The sequence below is a fragment of the Ovis aries genome, chromosome 9 (assembly GCF_016772045.2).
Source record: "Ovis aries strain OAR_USU_Benz2616 breed Rambouillet chromosome 9, ARS-UI_Ramb_v3.0, whole genome shotgun sequence".
Lineage (NCBI taxonomy): Eukaryota > Metazoa > Chordata > Mammalia > Artiodactyla > Bovidae > Ovis > Ovis aries.
The window spans coordinates 76,780,490-76,795,115 of NC_056062.1; the positions used below are offsets into that span (position 1 = coordinate 76,780,490).

A 14,626-nucleotide genomic window follows, 5' to 3' on the forward strand; every position below is an offset into this window, starting at 1 on the left:
CTACCGCACAATTGCACTCATCTCACATGCTAGTAGAGTAATGCTTAAAACTCCAAGCCAGGCTTCAGCAATACGTGAACCAGGAACTTCCTGATGTTCAAGCTGGTTTTAGAAAAGGCAGAGGAACCAGAGATCAAATTGCCAACATCCGCTGGATCATGGAAAAAGCAAGAGAGTTCCAGAAAAACATCTATTTCTGCTTTCTTGACTATGCAAAAGCCTTTGACTGTGTGGATCACAAGAAACTGCGGAAAATTCTGAAAGAGATGGGAACACCAGACCACCTGACCTGCCTCTTGAGAAATCTGTATGCAGGCCAGGAAGCAACAGAACTGGACACGGACCAACAGACTGGTTCCAAATAGGAAGAGGAGTATGTCAAGGCTGTATATTGTCACCCTGCTTATTTAATTTATATGCAGAGTACATCATGAGAAATGCTATACTGGAAGAAACACAAGCTGGAATCAAGATTGCCGGGAGAAATATCAATGACCTCAGATATGCAGATGACACCATCCTTATGGCAGAAAGTGAAGAGGAACTAAAAGCCTCTTGATGAAAGTGAAAAGGAGAGCGAAAAAGTTGGCTTAAAGCTCAACATTCAGAAAACAAAGATCATGGCATCCAGTCCCATCACTTCATGGGAAATAGATGGGGAAACAGTGGAAACAGTGTCAGACTTTATATTCTTGGGCTCCAAATTCACTGCAGATGGTGATTGCAGCCATGAAATTAAAAGACGCTTACTCTTTGGAAGAAAGGTTATGAGCAACCTAGATAGTATATTCAAAAGCAGAGACATTACTTTGCTGACTAAGGTCCATCTAGTCAAGGCTATGGTTTTTCCAGTAGTCATGTATGGATGTGAGAGCTGGACTGTGAAGAAGGCTGAGCGCCGAAGAGTTGATGCTTTTGAACTGTGGTGTTGGAGAAGACTCTTGAGAGTCCCTTGGACTGCAAGGAGATCCAACCAGTCCATTCTGAAGGAGATCAACCCTGGGATTTCTTTGGAAGCAATGATGCTAAAGCTGAAACTCCAGTACTTTGGCCACCTCATGTGAAGATTTGACTCATTGGAGAAGACCCTGATGCTGGGAGGGATTGGGGGCAGGAGGAGAAGGGGACGACAGAGGATGAGATGGCTGGATGGCATCAGTGACTCGATGGACGTGAGTCTGAGTGAACTCCAGGAGTTGGTGATGGACAGGGAGGCCTGGCGTGCTGCGATTCATGGGGTCGCAAAGAGTCGGACACGACTGAGCAACTGAACTGAACTGAACTGAATACATGCATACACACAATGGAATAGTACTCAGCCATAAAAAGAACGAAAGAATGCCATTTGCAACAACATGTGGATGGACCCAGAGATTGTCATTCTGAGTAAAATAAGTCGGACAGAGAAAGACACATATGGTATCGATTATATGTGGAATCCTAAAAATGGTATGAATGAAGCTATCTATAAAACAGAAATCGAGTCACAGATGTAGAAGCAAACTTACGGTTACCAAGGGGGAGGGTGAAGGGAGGGATAAACTGGGAGACTGTGATTGACATATACACCCTACTGTGTACATTGATAACACAGATAGCCAACAAGAACCGACTGTACAGCACAGGGAACTCTACTCAGTACTCTGTAATGACCTATGACCTAAATTCCATTCTATTTAGAATCTAAAAAAGAGTGGATGGATATATGTATAACTGATTCACTTTGCCATACAGCAGAAACTAATGCATCATAAATCAACTATACTTCAATAAAAGTTGATTTTCAAAAAGAGTATTTGATGCTAGATGCATAAAGATAAGCTTTACATTGTGTTCTATGTATTTTAATAATTAACCAAAACAATAATAACCAAAATATTGACGTGCTTCCGTAGGCTGATACTGTCATAAGCCCAGGGTGTCCTTTTTATTTTTGGCTGCCCATGGGCTTTCTCGAGCTGCAGCAAGTGGTGGGGGGCTACTCTCTAGTTGCAGTGCAGACTTCTCGTTGCAGTGGCTTCTCCTGTGGTAGAGCATGGGCTCTGGGTGCAGGCTCAGTATTTGTGGCGCACGGGCTTAGCTGCCCCACAGAACATGAAAGCTTCCCAGACCAGGGATCAAACCTGCGTCCTCTGCACTGGCAGGCAGATTCTCTCTTTTTTTTTAATTGGAGGATACTTGCTTTGTGGATTCTTAACCACTGGACCAGACAAACATTTTAAGTGAGAAATCTTTTTACTTCTAAAAACAAACAAACCAAAAAAGAGCCACATCAAATGATGGACTTTATCTATAAAGTGTCTTGTGTGTGTGTCAAGTCACTTTAGTCATGTCTGACTCTTTGTGACCCTATGGACTGTAGCCTGCCAGGCTCCTGTGCCCATGGGATCCTCTAGGCAAGAATACTGGAGTGGGTTGCTGCACCCTCCTTCAGGAGTCAAACCTGGAGGGTTCAAACCCACATCTCTTACATATCCTGCATTGGCAGGTGGGTTCTTTACCCCTTGCACCACCTGGGAAGCCTATGAAGTGTTTTACACTGTGGAGATGCTGTGAGAAAGGTAAACAGAAGTTTCCAAAGTACCACTTTATCACTGGTAAGTCCACTGTTTCTTATTGGAACAACAGTGTCTTCAATACTGCTGTCTGGTGCATGCTTTTCATTCAAGTTAGGAGATCAGTGGTTGCAGGACCATTTGTAAACTCAAGCCCTGGAGTTATAAAATGCCCTGCTTGATGGTGTTCGACAAGGCTCTTCAATACCTGGTTCCCTGGTGTATCAGAGATGTCTTGCAGGTGTTAATTGAGCTCTTCAACGGGTGTTCCTTTGTGTCCTTTCCCCCATCTTTGGAAGCATTTCTAAAGTGAAAGATGTGTGAAGATAGAAGAATAACTCACACCAGGATTATGCTGTCACTGTATCTGCTTAGGAATCACTCTTTTTAGGGATATTGCCTAGATTCTTCTCCCCTTTTCTTTTCCCTAAAGGTTTGGTTTGGTTTGGTTTTCTGAAAGTGTTAATCACACAGTTATGTCAACTCTTTGTGACCTCATGGACTGTAGCCCGCCAGGCTCTTCAGTCCATGGGATTCTCCAGGCAAGAATACTGGAGTGGGTTGCCATTTCCTTCTCCAGGAGATCTTCCCAACCCGGGGATCGAACCTGGGTCTCCTGCACTGCAGGCAGATTCTTTACCATCTAAGTCACTAGGGAAGCCCTTTGTTTTGTTTTAATTCTGAGTTATTTTTTCATGTCCAGTTAGTCTAAGGATTGATTTAATAGTAAGCGCTGGCCAAGGATAATTCCAGCTTGAAATGTGCAATAGTAAGTTTCTGCTCCTGAGATTTAAAAAACGTGAGTAAAATTTTTATTTGCCAGAATGATTACAAATTAATGTATACATATACTTATTTTATGAGTAAATATATTTCAGCAAATTTCACCTGTTTTCCTTTTCTCTTTTTAAAGTTGTATCCCTTTTAAAATGATACGGTCTGCAATATTAGTGTTGCAGAATGCTCACTCTGTATGTGTGTCCATAAGCCAAATTCCTTTTTGGAGGTTCAAGGATAATTGCTAGCCTAATTCTCTTGCATCTTCATGCTATAAATTGCAAGTATTTTAAAGTGTGGCATTGCAGAGTTACTTGTTTCTTCTTATAATTGGGCTGTCAGAAGGTTATTCTTTGTCACAATAAAAATTAATATTCCCTTTCTTTGGAGATTAACTTCTAAATTTGAAGACTCTGGGTCACAGTTGGCTGGACTGTTTTACTGAAATTTCAGCCCCTAAGAAACAAAACTAGGTTTTGAAATAGTTTCTAGGTCACTGGCACAGAAAGCTGTCCAAAGGCTGTAACTTTCTGTAGATAGTCCTAGTTAGTACAATTCCATCAGCACATGCTGTTCTTTTAGACTCTGACTCAAATTTAGAAGAAAATAAAATATAAGGATCCCTAAATTCTTACTCTGTAAGTTTAGGCCTGGATGATTCTCCCTTACTTTGGTAGAGCCCCTGATTTGGGGAGGGGAGACATTTAATCAGATTACCATTTCTGCATTTCGCCTAACTTCATTTGTTAGTTTAGTCTAAGTTCCAGTTTGCATCGGATGGTGCAGGCTATGGTTATATTGGAAACATGTAGACTTGAGTGACAAGATCCCAGCTCTGCCTAGGGCTCTCTTGGTGGCTCAGACAGTAAAGAATCTGCTTGCAGTGCCGGAGAACCCAGGGTTGATCCCTGGGTGGGGAAGATCCCCTGGGGAAGGGAATGGCAACCCACTCCAGTGTTCTTGCCTGGAGAATTTCTTGGACAAAACTGCGTAATATGGACTGACCTTGCTCAAATAATTTAGGTTTTCTGCGTCTCTGTCTTTCTTTATCTGTGAGACAGAAATAATACCCTCCCCCAAAATACTTACAATTAAAGGAATAATAAAACTGTCTTATTTGAGTACTGTGTGTTTGCATGTATACTAGACCCTACAAGTGTTGATACTGTTGTTATCCCCATAAAGAAAACAAGGCTTAATAAAAAGTGAAGTATGTCTCCTAAGGTCATAGAGTAAACCAAAGCAAGAATCTAATTCCAGTGATTTTGTGTGTAGCCATTAGGACATTTTGCTTCTCCTCTTGAGTTACCACATCTGAAAGTACCTAGTACTTTATAGGGACTCAATACAAGTTACTTCTTCTTTTCTCTCAGCAGAATAAATTATTTGATTTATTGACTGACTTTTTATGAGGAAATGATCTATACAATTCAGTTAAGTTCAGTTCAGTCGCTCAGTCATGTCCTACTCTTTGCAACCCCATGAATTGCAGCAAACAAGGCCTCCCTGTCCATCACTAACTCCTGGAATTCACTCAGACTCACGTCCATTGAGTTGGTGATGCCATTCAGCCATCTCATCCTCTGTCGTCCCCTTCTCCTCCTGCCCCCAATCCCTCCCAGCATCAAAGTCTTTTCCAATGAGTCAACTCTTCGCATGAGATGGCCAAAGTACTGGAGTTTCAGCTTTAGCATCATTTCTTCCAAAGAAATCCCAGGGCTGATCTCCTTTAGAATGGACTGGTTGGATCTCCTTGCGGTCCAAGGGACTCTCAAGAGTCTTCTCCAGTACCACAGTTCAAAAGCATCAATTCTTCAGCGCTCAGCCTTCTTCACAGTCCAACTCTCACATCCATACATGACCAGTATTATGCAATTTCTGACTTGGTGAGGCAGCTTTAACAACTGCTTTATTAATTGCAATCCCCATCCATTATTTTTCAATATCAATGGCCTTATAGAACCTTCCATGCAGCATCTCATTGCTCTGGTAGCTCCTCCTTGGTGAAAGAGCCTTTCAGCTGTCGGTTGAATCCAGAGACCTCTCCACTGAGAGGGAGAAGGGAAATATCTCAGCACATAACCTCTGAACTGTCCCATCTCAAGTATACACTGAGAAAGGAAGTACCTTTATAAACAACTGTGACATTTTAAAATTCCAAATGCACACCCTGTAAGACTTAAGAGGGTGATTCCCACTGAGTTCTGTGAGAAAAGATCCAGATGCTGGTGACCACATTTGCTAAATTCTTTTAGAAGGGATTCCTCTGTTAGAAGTACTCTTGATTATAACTTGGAAATGAGAATTGTGGAAGCTCATGTTTTCATTCTAATTGAGCTTGGTTTCTGTTTAGGAAGCAGAAAACTTTTCTCTCCTGGTTTTTGTATCTGTGATGACATTGGCACTGTCAAGACATCATCTTGCCTAATTACAAAAATGTTTTAATGTCTGAGCCTAGAAACTCTATACTTCTATATTATACTTCCTATACTTCTTAGGATCTTCAAAATACAGGTGTTAGTCTGAAATGGGAACACATTAGATGCTTCATCAACAAACCTTCAGCCATTCTGAAATTCCCATTCGAGAAAGTGGCAGCCCCAGCATCCAATGCAAGGAAGCAATACTCTTTTATTTCCCTTCTGACAAACCTTAGACTTTGCTAAGGACTTCCCTGCCCACTGGAGAAGGCAATGGCACCCCGCTCCAGTACTCTTGCCTGGAAAATCCCATGGATGGAGGAGCCTGGTGGGCTGCAGTCCATGGGGTCGCTATGAGTCAGACACGACTGAGTGACTTCACTTTCACTTTTCACTCATGCACTGGAGAAGGAAATGGCAACCCACTCCAGTGTTCTTGCGTGGAGAATCCCAGGGATGGGGAAGCCTGATGGGCTGCCGTCCATGGGGTCGCACAGAGTCGAACACGACTGAAGTGACTTAGCAGCAGCAGCAGCCCTGCCCACGTCTTGAGCTGTAGTTGGAAGAGAGATTGAGACTCGGAAGGCAAGTAATGATCTTGTTCTCTGGCCCTCACTCAAAGAAAGCTATGAGTAGAAGGGACCTCCCACTCCAAAATCACGATTCTCTTGCTGCAAGCTAAACATATGATCTTGCTCAAAACACAGCTTTTTTTTTTTTTTTCTCTCCAGCTGTGCCACATGGCACACAGTATCTTAGTTCCCTGACCAGGGATCAAGCCCATGTCCCTTGCATCGGAAGGTGGAGACTTAACCACTGGACTGCCAGAGAAGTCAACTTCTGTTGACTACAGGGAATACAACTTCTGTTAAATCAAGAGGATTATTCTTTTTAGAAAGAAACCATTCCAGTTCTAAAATTATGTGGCTGAACCCTTTTTCTCCTGTTTATTGGAATTCTTTATTGTCTTTAATGGAGTCCTAATGACCCAGACAGTGGCCTGACTCTGGTTCACTGGCTTTGTTGCTGTTCAGTCGCTAAGTCATGTTCAATTCTTTGAGACCCATGACCTGCAGCACACCAGGCTCCCCTGTCCCTCACTGTCTCCCTGACAGTGAGGGACAGGGGAGCTCAAACTCATGTCTATTCAGTCAGTGAGGCCATCTAACCGTCTCATCCTGTCACCCTCTTCTCCTCCTGCCTTCAGTCTTTCCCAGCATCAGGGTTTTTTCAATGAGTCGGCTCTTCATATCAGATGGTCAAAGTATTGGAGCTTCAGCATCCGTCCTTCCAATGAATATGCGGGTTGATTTCCTTTAGGATTGACTGACTTCCAACTTGCTCACACATTCTCAGCTGTGGGATAAATATGGACTGTCAACTTATTTTTAATGTCAGCCTTTTAGAGTATGTACAGACATTTCCTGATTTCTGGATAAATTGTTATAGAAGGTCAACATGGTGCTTCTGAGTGGCAATGATGGATATGAAAGGAGGAGGGAGGTGCCCCCACCCTGAGCACCCAAGGGTAACACACACACCCAACTTGGTCTCCCTGCCTGACCATTTCCCAGCTTCACATGAAAACAAAATAAAGTACCCCTTTTCACAGACAGCTTCTGTGTGTGACCAGGAGACAGAATGGTGTGGTGGTTAAACACCTGGGCCTTGAAGTCAGACAGCCCTGGTTTGGATACTAAGCCCACAATTAGCTTGGAGTGGCCTCAGGCAGCTTACCTTCCTCCTCCCCCTGCCCGGAGGCTGAAGGAGACGGTGCCTGTGAGCAGCTCAGCCCAGGGCCTGGTGGGCAATAACTCTTCAGTCGTTAGCATAATTATGAGATTGCTTCCCCTTTAGGCCAACTGCTACCTAGAACTGTGGCAGCCCCGAGCTACACTTTAAAAAGCTTTTGCTGGCCGAGAGACAGCGCTACCTCTGTTCTCGGTGATTGGTCAGGCCCTCAGGCGATGAGTGACCGGGTGCCCAAGCGACCAGTCGGCTTCCGCCCCTTTGAGCTTTCATTAAATAATACCTTCATTATCAGCTCAAGAGGACATGGATCCCTGCCCCTGCCAATCCCCCCAGAACATCCCAGGAGGAAGCCAAGGGTTTTGTAGCTGAGGAGCTACAGCTCGCCACCCTGAGAGATCTGAGGGCAAGAACAGGGCAATATGCCTTGTGCTTTCCAGATTCATCCTCTCTCATTTGGTCCAAGAGCATCTCTGTAGGGGAGCAGAACAGGGACTTTTTTTTACCCTCCCCACCTTTTCAGAGGGGGCGGAAGCTGAATAGAGGTCAGTGTTCTCTGCACCCAGCTGCCATCCCCTGAGCATCGGACTCTGAAAAAGGAGGGACACAAGCTGGTGTCCCTGGCAGGTGGGGCGAATCCTGTGATGACTTCCGGAGCAGCATCTCTGCAGTTAGAGGAGAAGCAGGGCCATCTCTCCGCCAGGCCCTGCCTGTCCAGGCCTGCCCGGCAGCCTGCCTGGTGCACCTGCCTCCCTCCTTCCTCCCAGCTCCTCGAGGCAAGCTCAGGGGACCATTTCTTCCTCTGCCAGGGCAGGATGCGAAGACCTCCCCAAGGCAAGTCACATCCATCTGATGTTGAATAAAAAGCTGCTACTGCATCTGAAGTGACAACTCCCTGGTGGATGACGTCATGCTGTTTTGTTTGTCTCCATGGACAGTGGGGATCCGATTTCAGTTGAGAAGAAAATGGTCTGGAGAAAATCGTTACTTCATTTGGAAAATTCCAAGAAGCCATAAATACAGTTTGCAGTTGATGAAAGTGCATTCACGGGTGGATTTGGGGATGGAAGAAGAGCTCCAAGAGGGCGGCCCTTCATCCCAGCCATGGCCACCGGCAGCCCCTGCTCCTCTGGGCTTTGGGCAAGACCCCCAGCAACTCCCTCTCCGCTGAGGAGACCCTGTAACCCAGTGGGAGATTGACTGGGGATGTGGTTTCCCTGATCCCACCCTAAATCGCCTCCCGCCAGTCCATCCCTGGAGTATCTCACACAAAGCAGCCCACTTCCCTCTCGTAAGTGGTTGGCCTGCATTTCTGAGTTGCTGTTAAAGCAAATTATAAATAACATCTCATTATCTTGTTTTCCTTTCTAACACACTTTCCAGCCTTACAATCTCTTGTGAATCCTTTTCTGTTCTTCATATCCTTTTCTCTTTTTTCCCCTACCATTGGCACAGTGAGAAAGAGGGAATAAATAAAGGATGAAATCCTATTTTGCTTTTCATGAGAAACTGAAGGGGATAATTCCCAGTTCAGATCCCCAGCCCTGGGTCAGAGGGGAATGATCACAGCCAGGAAAGGCTTGGGGCAGATTGCTTATATCCAAGGGCAAGTGTTCAAGAAATGTTGCCTTTCCTTGACCATCTTTCCTCTCTCCTCTCTCTCTCCAATTATATAAAAATAATACAGCAAAATTACGGCTTGGGGGGGGGGGCAGGCGTGGAACTTCCCAGGTGGCTCAGATGGTAAAGTTGTCTGCCTGCAATGAAGGAGACCCGGGTTCAATCCCTGGGTCGGGAAGATCCCCTGGAGAAGAAAATGGCAACCAACTCCAGTATTCTTGCCTGGAAAATTCCACGGACAGAGGAGCCTAGTAGGCTCCAGTCCATGGGGTCGCAAAGAGTCAGACAGGACAGAGCAACTTAACTTTCTTTCACTTTCACAGATTTTTGGAAGACACGAGAAAGTCTCCCTAACCCAGCCCCTCCTTCCATCCTTGCGTCCACCTGGCACCAGGTCCCCAGGACACTGAGCCCCTCATTCTGACTTCCTTGTCCCCCTATCCCATTTTGGGGCACCCCTTACTGTGGCCTGGACTCCACAATGTTCCCAGGCTGTGGGAGCTGGTCTTTCCTGACCCTCGCTCACAGCCTCGTATTTCCATCTCAGACTCAGTTCCCAGCAGCACTAGGCCCCTTGTATTCATGCTGATTACACAGAGCCCTTTCCCTTGACCTAAGACCTGGGCCTCAAGTACCTGCTGGCCTGGGTGCCCAAGCAGCTCAGCCCCCAGTGCCCACTGCCGCCATCCTGGAGGTCTGAGCGGGGCCACCTTGGCCTCGACGCAGCCCGGGGGCACAGCAGTTTCCCGCCCAGCCACCTGATCAGGGCAGGGGCTCTGGGACAGGACAGGGAGCCCGCCCTCTATCTCCCAATGCCCTCCCATTCTGCCTGGTTCCTGGACGTGTGGGAATTCAATAACCACCTGAGCAACCAAGGGGGAGGCCAAGTGTGTCTTTGGGAGGGCTTTCGGCCCCTCAGGCAAAGCATTGCCAGATAATAGATGAATGAAAACAAAGCCAAGCTTCTTCAAAAGTCCCCATTAACCCAAGTAGTCAAATCCTGAAGGGGCCTTTGTGTTAATGGAATCCTGCTGTGTCTCTTGATGACTTGAAATAAAGGGACCATCAGCTTGCATTTAGGAAATGTGGATTTTCAAGTTCGTGGGATTTGACTTCTAGACATCAGTAGTTTTTCCTCACAGATCAGGCTCTCCCATAAAAACCCAGTGCAAGACACTGAAGGAATTTTAAATATTCTAGTAACCATACTTTTGATAAGTAATAAGAAACAGATGAACTTAATTTTTATAGTATATTTTATTTAATCTCAAAAAGTAAGATGGAATCAATATTAAAAAATATCAATGAGCCATGTCACATTCTGTTTTGCCCTAAGTCTTTGAAATTTTACCCTTTCAACACCCGTCAGTCTGGACTGGCCACATTTCAAGTACTCAGTATCCGCACTGGGCTACAGTGCCGGACTGTTCAGTTCAGTTCAGTCGCTCAGTCTTGGCCGACTCTTTGCGACCCCACAGACTGCAGCACGCCCAGCTTCCCTGTCCATCACCAACTCCCAGAGTGTGCTCAAACTCATGTCTATCGAGTCAGTGATGCCCAAAACAGGAGGAGTCTGGAGTCTCCCTCAATTTTCTCAGTCCTAACATGGCCTGGGATCCCCCAGACCCATCTTTTCCTTGCAGTCTCTTGTTTTAGCCTGGTCAGATCTGGGTGGATAAGTCTGGGGTAGGAGGTTTGCTTCCTCTGGAGAAACGTCATTAATTTACCTAACAAGCACTTATAGGGCGGCTTGTATGTCACAGGCCCTGTTCCAGGACTTTGGGATACAGCAGTGAACAGAACAGATCCCTGCCCTTGAGTAGAGAGGCAATAAGAAGGAAACAAAATAGGTAAACGGATCGAAGAGTGTATTAGAAAGTCGTAAGTGCTGTGGAAACAAAGGAAAAAATAGAGCAAGGTAAGGAAATAAGTGCTGGGGATGGGGCGGGTTGCAGTATTAAATGTCATGGTCAGAGCAGGTCTCCTTGAGAAGGTGAGGTTTGAGCAAATCCGTATGCAAAGATTTGAGACAAGGACGTTGGCCACTAGAGCATCCAGACAACACAGCTAAAGCAAAGACCCTCAGGTGGGCAGGGCGTGTTCAAGAAATAGCAAAACACACAAACAACGTGCCTGGAGAGGAATGGGCAAGAGGGAGCATGTTAGGAGATGAAACCACAGGATAAGCTAATGGGGGCAGATCAGGCAAGGCCTTGCAGGTCATTTCCAAGGACACTGGCTTTTATTCTGAGACAATCATGATAGAATTTTGAATAACATTAAGTTAAGTGAAAGTCGCTCGGTCATGTCCAACTCTTTGCGACCCCAGGGACTATACAGTCCTTGGAATTCTCCAGGCCAGAATACTGGAGTGGGTAGCCTTTCCTTTCTCCAGGGGATCTTCCCAACCCAGGGACTGAACCCAGGTCTCCTGCATTGCAGGTGGATTCTTTACCAGCTGAGCCATGAGGGAAGCCCAAGAATACTGGAATGGGTAGCCTTTCCCTTCTCCAGGGGATCTTCCAAACCCAGGAATCAAACCAGGGTCTCCTGTATTGCAGGCAGATTCTTCACCAACTGAGCTGTCAGGGAAGCCTTGAATAACATTGCTCTGATTTAAATTTCAACAGGATCCCTCTGGTTGCTGCACTGAGAAGAGAGTAGAGGAAGCCAAGAGTGGAGGCAGGAGGGTTAGGAGTCTACTTCAGCAGTCCAGATGAAAGGTGATGGTGCTTGGACCAGGGTAGTAGCAACAAAGATGATGAAGAATAGACAGATTATGTTTTTCAACGTAGAGTCCATGGGAGAAGAAAGAGTCAAGGGTGATTCCTGGGTTTTTATTCAAGCAAAAGATTAGATGTCAAGGCCATCCACAGAGGTAGGAAAGGCTGTACATGGGCAGTTTTATGTGAGAAGACCCAGAGTTTAGTTTTGAAGATGTTGAATTTGACATGTCTTTTCAACATCCAAATAGAAATATCAAGTAGGCAGTTAGAATGATGAGTCTAGAATTTGGAGAAAGATCAGGACTGCCAAGACAGATTTGGATTTCTCAGCATATGGGTGGAGTTTAAAGCCTTGAGACTCAAGGAGACCATCTGAAGAGTGAGTACAGAGAAGAGTATCCCAAGACACCTCAACGTTAAAAGGTTGAGAAGATTGGAGAATCAGCAAAGGAGATTGAGGAGGAGTGAGATAGGAGGAAAACTAAGAGACTGGCACGTCCTGGAATCCAGAGGGGGAAAAGTGCTTCAAGGAAAAAGGCATGAAGTGTGCAGAATGCTCCTGACAGTCAAGTAAGATGTGACTGAGAAATGAGATTTGGCCATTGGATTTAGCAACATGGAGGCCTCTGCATTTATAATGAGAGCAGTTTCCAGGGAGAAAAAGCATGACTGGTGTAGACTTAAGAGAGACTACGTGGGACAGAATTGGAGACACTTAGTACAAACACCTCCTTCAGAAGTCTTGCAGAAGGGCAGCTGGAAGGGTAAATGCAGTCAAGGGAAAGCTTCTTTTAAAAATCAGCTTTAGGGAACTCGCTGATGGTCCAGTGGTTAGGACTTAGGGCCTTCAATACCGGGGGCAGGGTTCAGTCCCTAGTCAGGGAACTAAGATCCTGAAAGATGTGTGGCGCAGCCAAAAAAAAAAAAGTTTATTGAGGCATAATTTACACTTAAGTATTTACATTTGAAGTATGTGGTTCAATGAGTTTTGAAAGATACATGTATCCATGTGATGACTGCAACAAAGATGTCTAACATTTCCATCACCCCCTCAAAATTCCCTCGTGCCTCTTTATAATCCCTCTCACCATCACCTCCCCAATCCCCAGCACCACTGATCTGCCTCCGTTCTCTTTTTACTAACTTTGTTTGCTTATTTGGGGCTGTGCTGGGTCCTTCTTGCTGTGTGGATCCCCTAGTTCGACAAGCGGGGGTTACTCTCTAGTTGTGGTGCAGGCTTCTCGTCATGGTGGCTTCTCTTGTTGCAGAGCCCAGGCTCCAGGGCACACAGGCTTCAGGAGCTGCCGTGTGCACAGGCTCAGTAGTTGTGGTGGACGGGCTTAGCTGTTCCACGGCATGTGACATCTTCCCGGATCAGAAATCAAACCCGTGTCTCCTGCACCGGCAGGTGGATCTTTACCCCTGAGACTCCAGGGAAGCCGCCACTGATCTGCTTCTTGTTACTGAGATTAGTTTTGCCCTTTCTAGAATTTCATATAAGTTAAATCATCTAGGGTGTACTCTTGAGTCTGGCTTCTTTTGTTCAGCATGTTTTTGAGACATAATATCTTTTGTAGCGTTAAGTGGCATTCCATTGTATGCACAGATCACACTTGACTTTCCACGCACTTACTGTTGGACATTTGTGTTGTTTCCAGTTTTTGGCTATTGTGATTAAAGATATGATGAATATTTGCATGTAAGTCTTGGTTTGGACATGAATTTTATTTTTATTGGATAGAAATCTAGGAATAGAGTTGCTGGGTCATATCATAATGTATGTTTAATTTTATTAAAAAATTACCAAAATGTTTTCCAAAATGACTATTTAATTTTACATTCTAACCAGCGATCTGTAAGTTCCAGTTGCTCCACACAGTTACCAAACACTTGCTACTGCCAGGAAGGCTTGTTTATTTACAGAGTGCTCTGGTATACCGTTGGCCCAGCTTTCCCTAATGCTATCATCTTACAAAGCCATGGTATACTTGTCAAAACTAAGAAATTCACTTTGGTATGGCATCAACAGGGTTTCCCAGGTGGTTCAGTGATAAAGAATCTGCCTGCCAGTGCAGGAGACACAGGACACGAGTTTGATCCCTGGGTCAGGAAGATTCCCTGGAGGAGGAAATGGAAACCCACTCCTGTATTCTTGCCTGGAGAATCCCATGGACAGAAGAGCCTGGCGGGTTACAGTCCATGGGATTGCAAAGAGTTAGACACGACTGAGAGGCTAAGCACAGCACAGCAAGGTTTCCTTATGATTCAACTGGGGTTATGGGTTTTAAGGAAGAACATTCCAAGGATGAAGTGCCCTTTTGATTAGATCATGTGTGAGTGATAGCAATGTGACTTACCATGTTGGCTTATCACGTGATGTGACCCTCATCACTTGGTGAAAATGGTGTCCAACAGGTTTCTTTCCTATAAAGTTACTCTTTTATAAAGTTACAGCTATAAATTTATAGCTTTTTAGAGAAAGCTTTCTCTATAAAAGATGAAGAAAAGAACAGTCTATCTGTATGTTGATAGAAATGAGCCTATAGAGAGTGAAATATTGGGAGAATGTCTTTGGCTTCTTCTGTAAGTGTTGAAAATCTTTTTCACTCTCAGAGTCGCCACCTTGTCCCATACAAATTTCACTTACCCATAATTTAATGTCCTTAGGCTCTGGTGGAGGTCAAACGACCTGTTGACAAGATCAGGGCAGTTTTCCCTGGTGACCCCATGCTGGCTAAGAACTCCATGGAAGCAAGTGTCAGGTCTGGTCAACCCGCAG

General features: G+C 45.2%; 1 protein-coding gene across 2 annotated transcripts in view; it reads left to right on the forward strand.

The window, feature by feature from the left end:
* ANKRD46 (ankyrin repeat domain 46) overlaps nt 1-14,626 on the forward strand; it is an 89,853-nt gene that overhangs the window by 59,917 nt on the left and 15,310 nt on the right. Inside the window, exon 6 of one of the 2 annotated variants that reach the window (XR_009595089.1) lies at nt 8,311-14,609. The exons of the other annotated variant lie outside the window; for it this stretch is intronic. The gene's annotated coding sequence lies outside the window, so the exon portion shown is untranslated. The remainder of the gene's footprint in view (nt 1-8,310; nt 14,610-14,626) is intronic. 2 annotated transcript variants of the gene reach the window in all.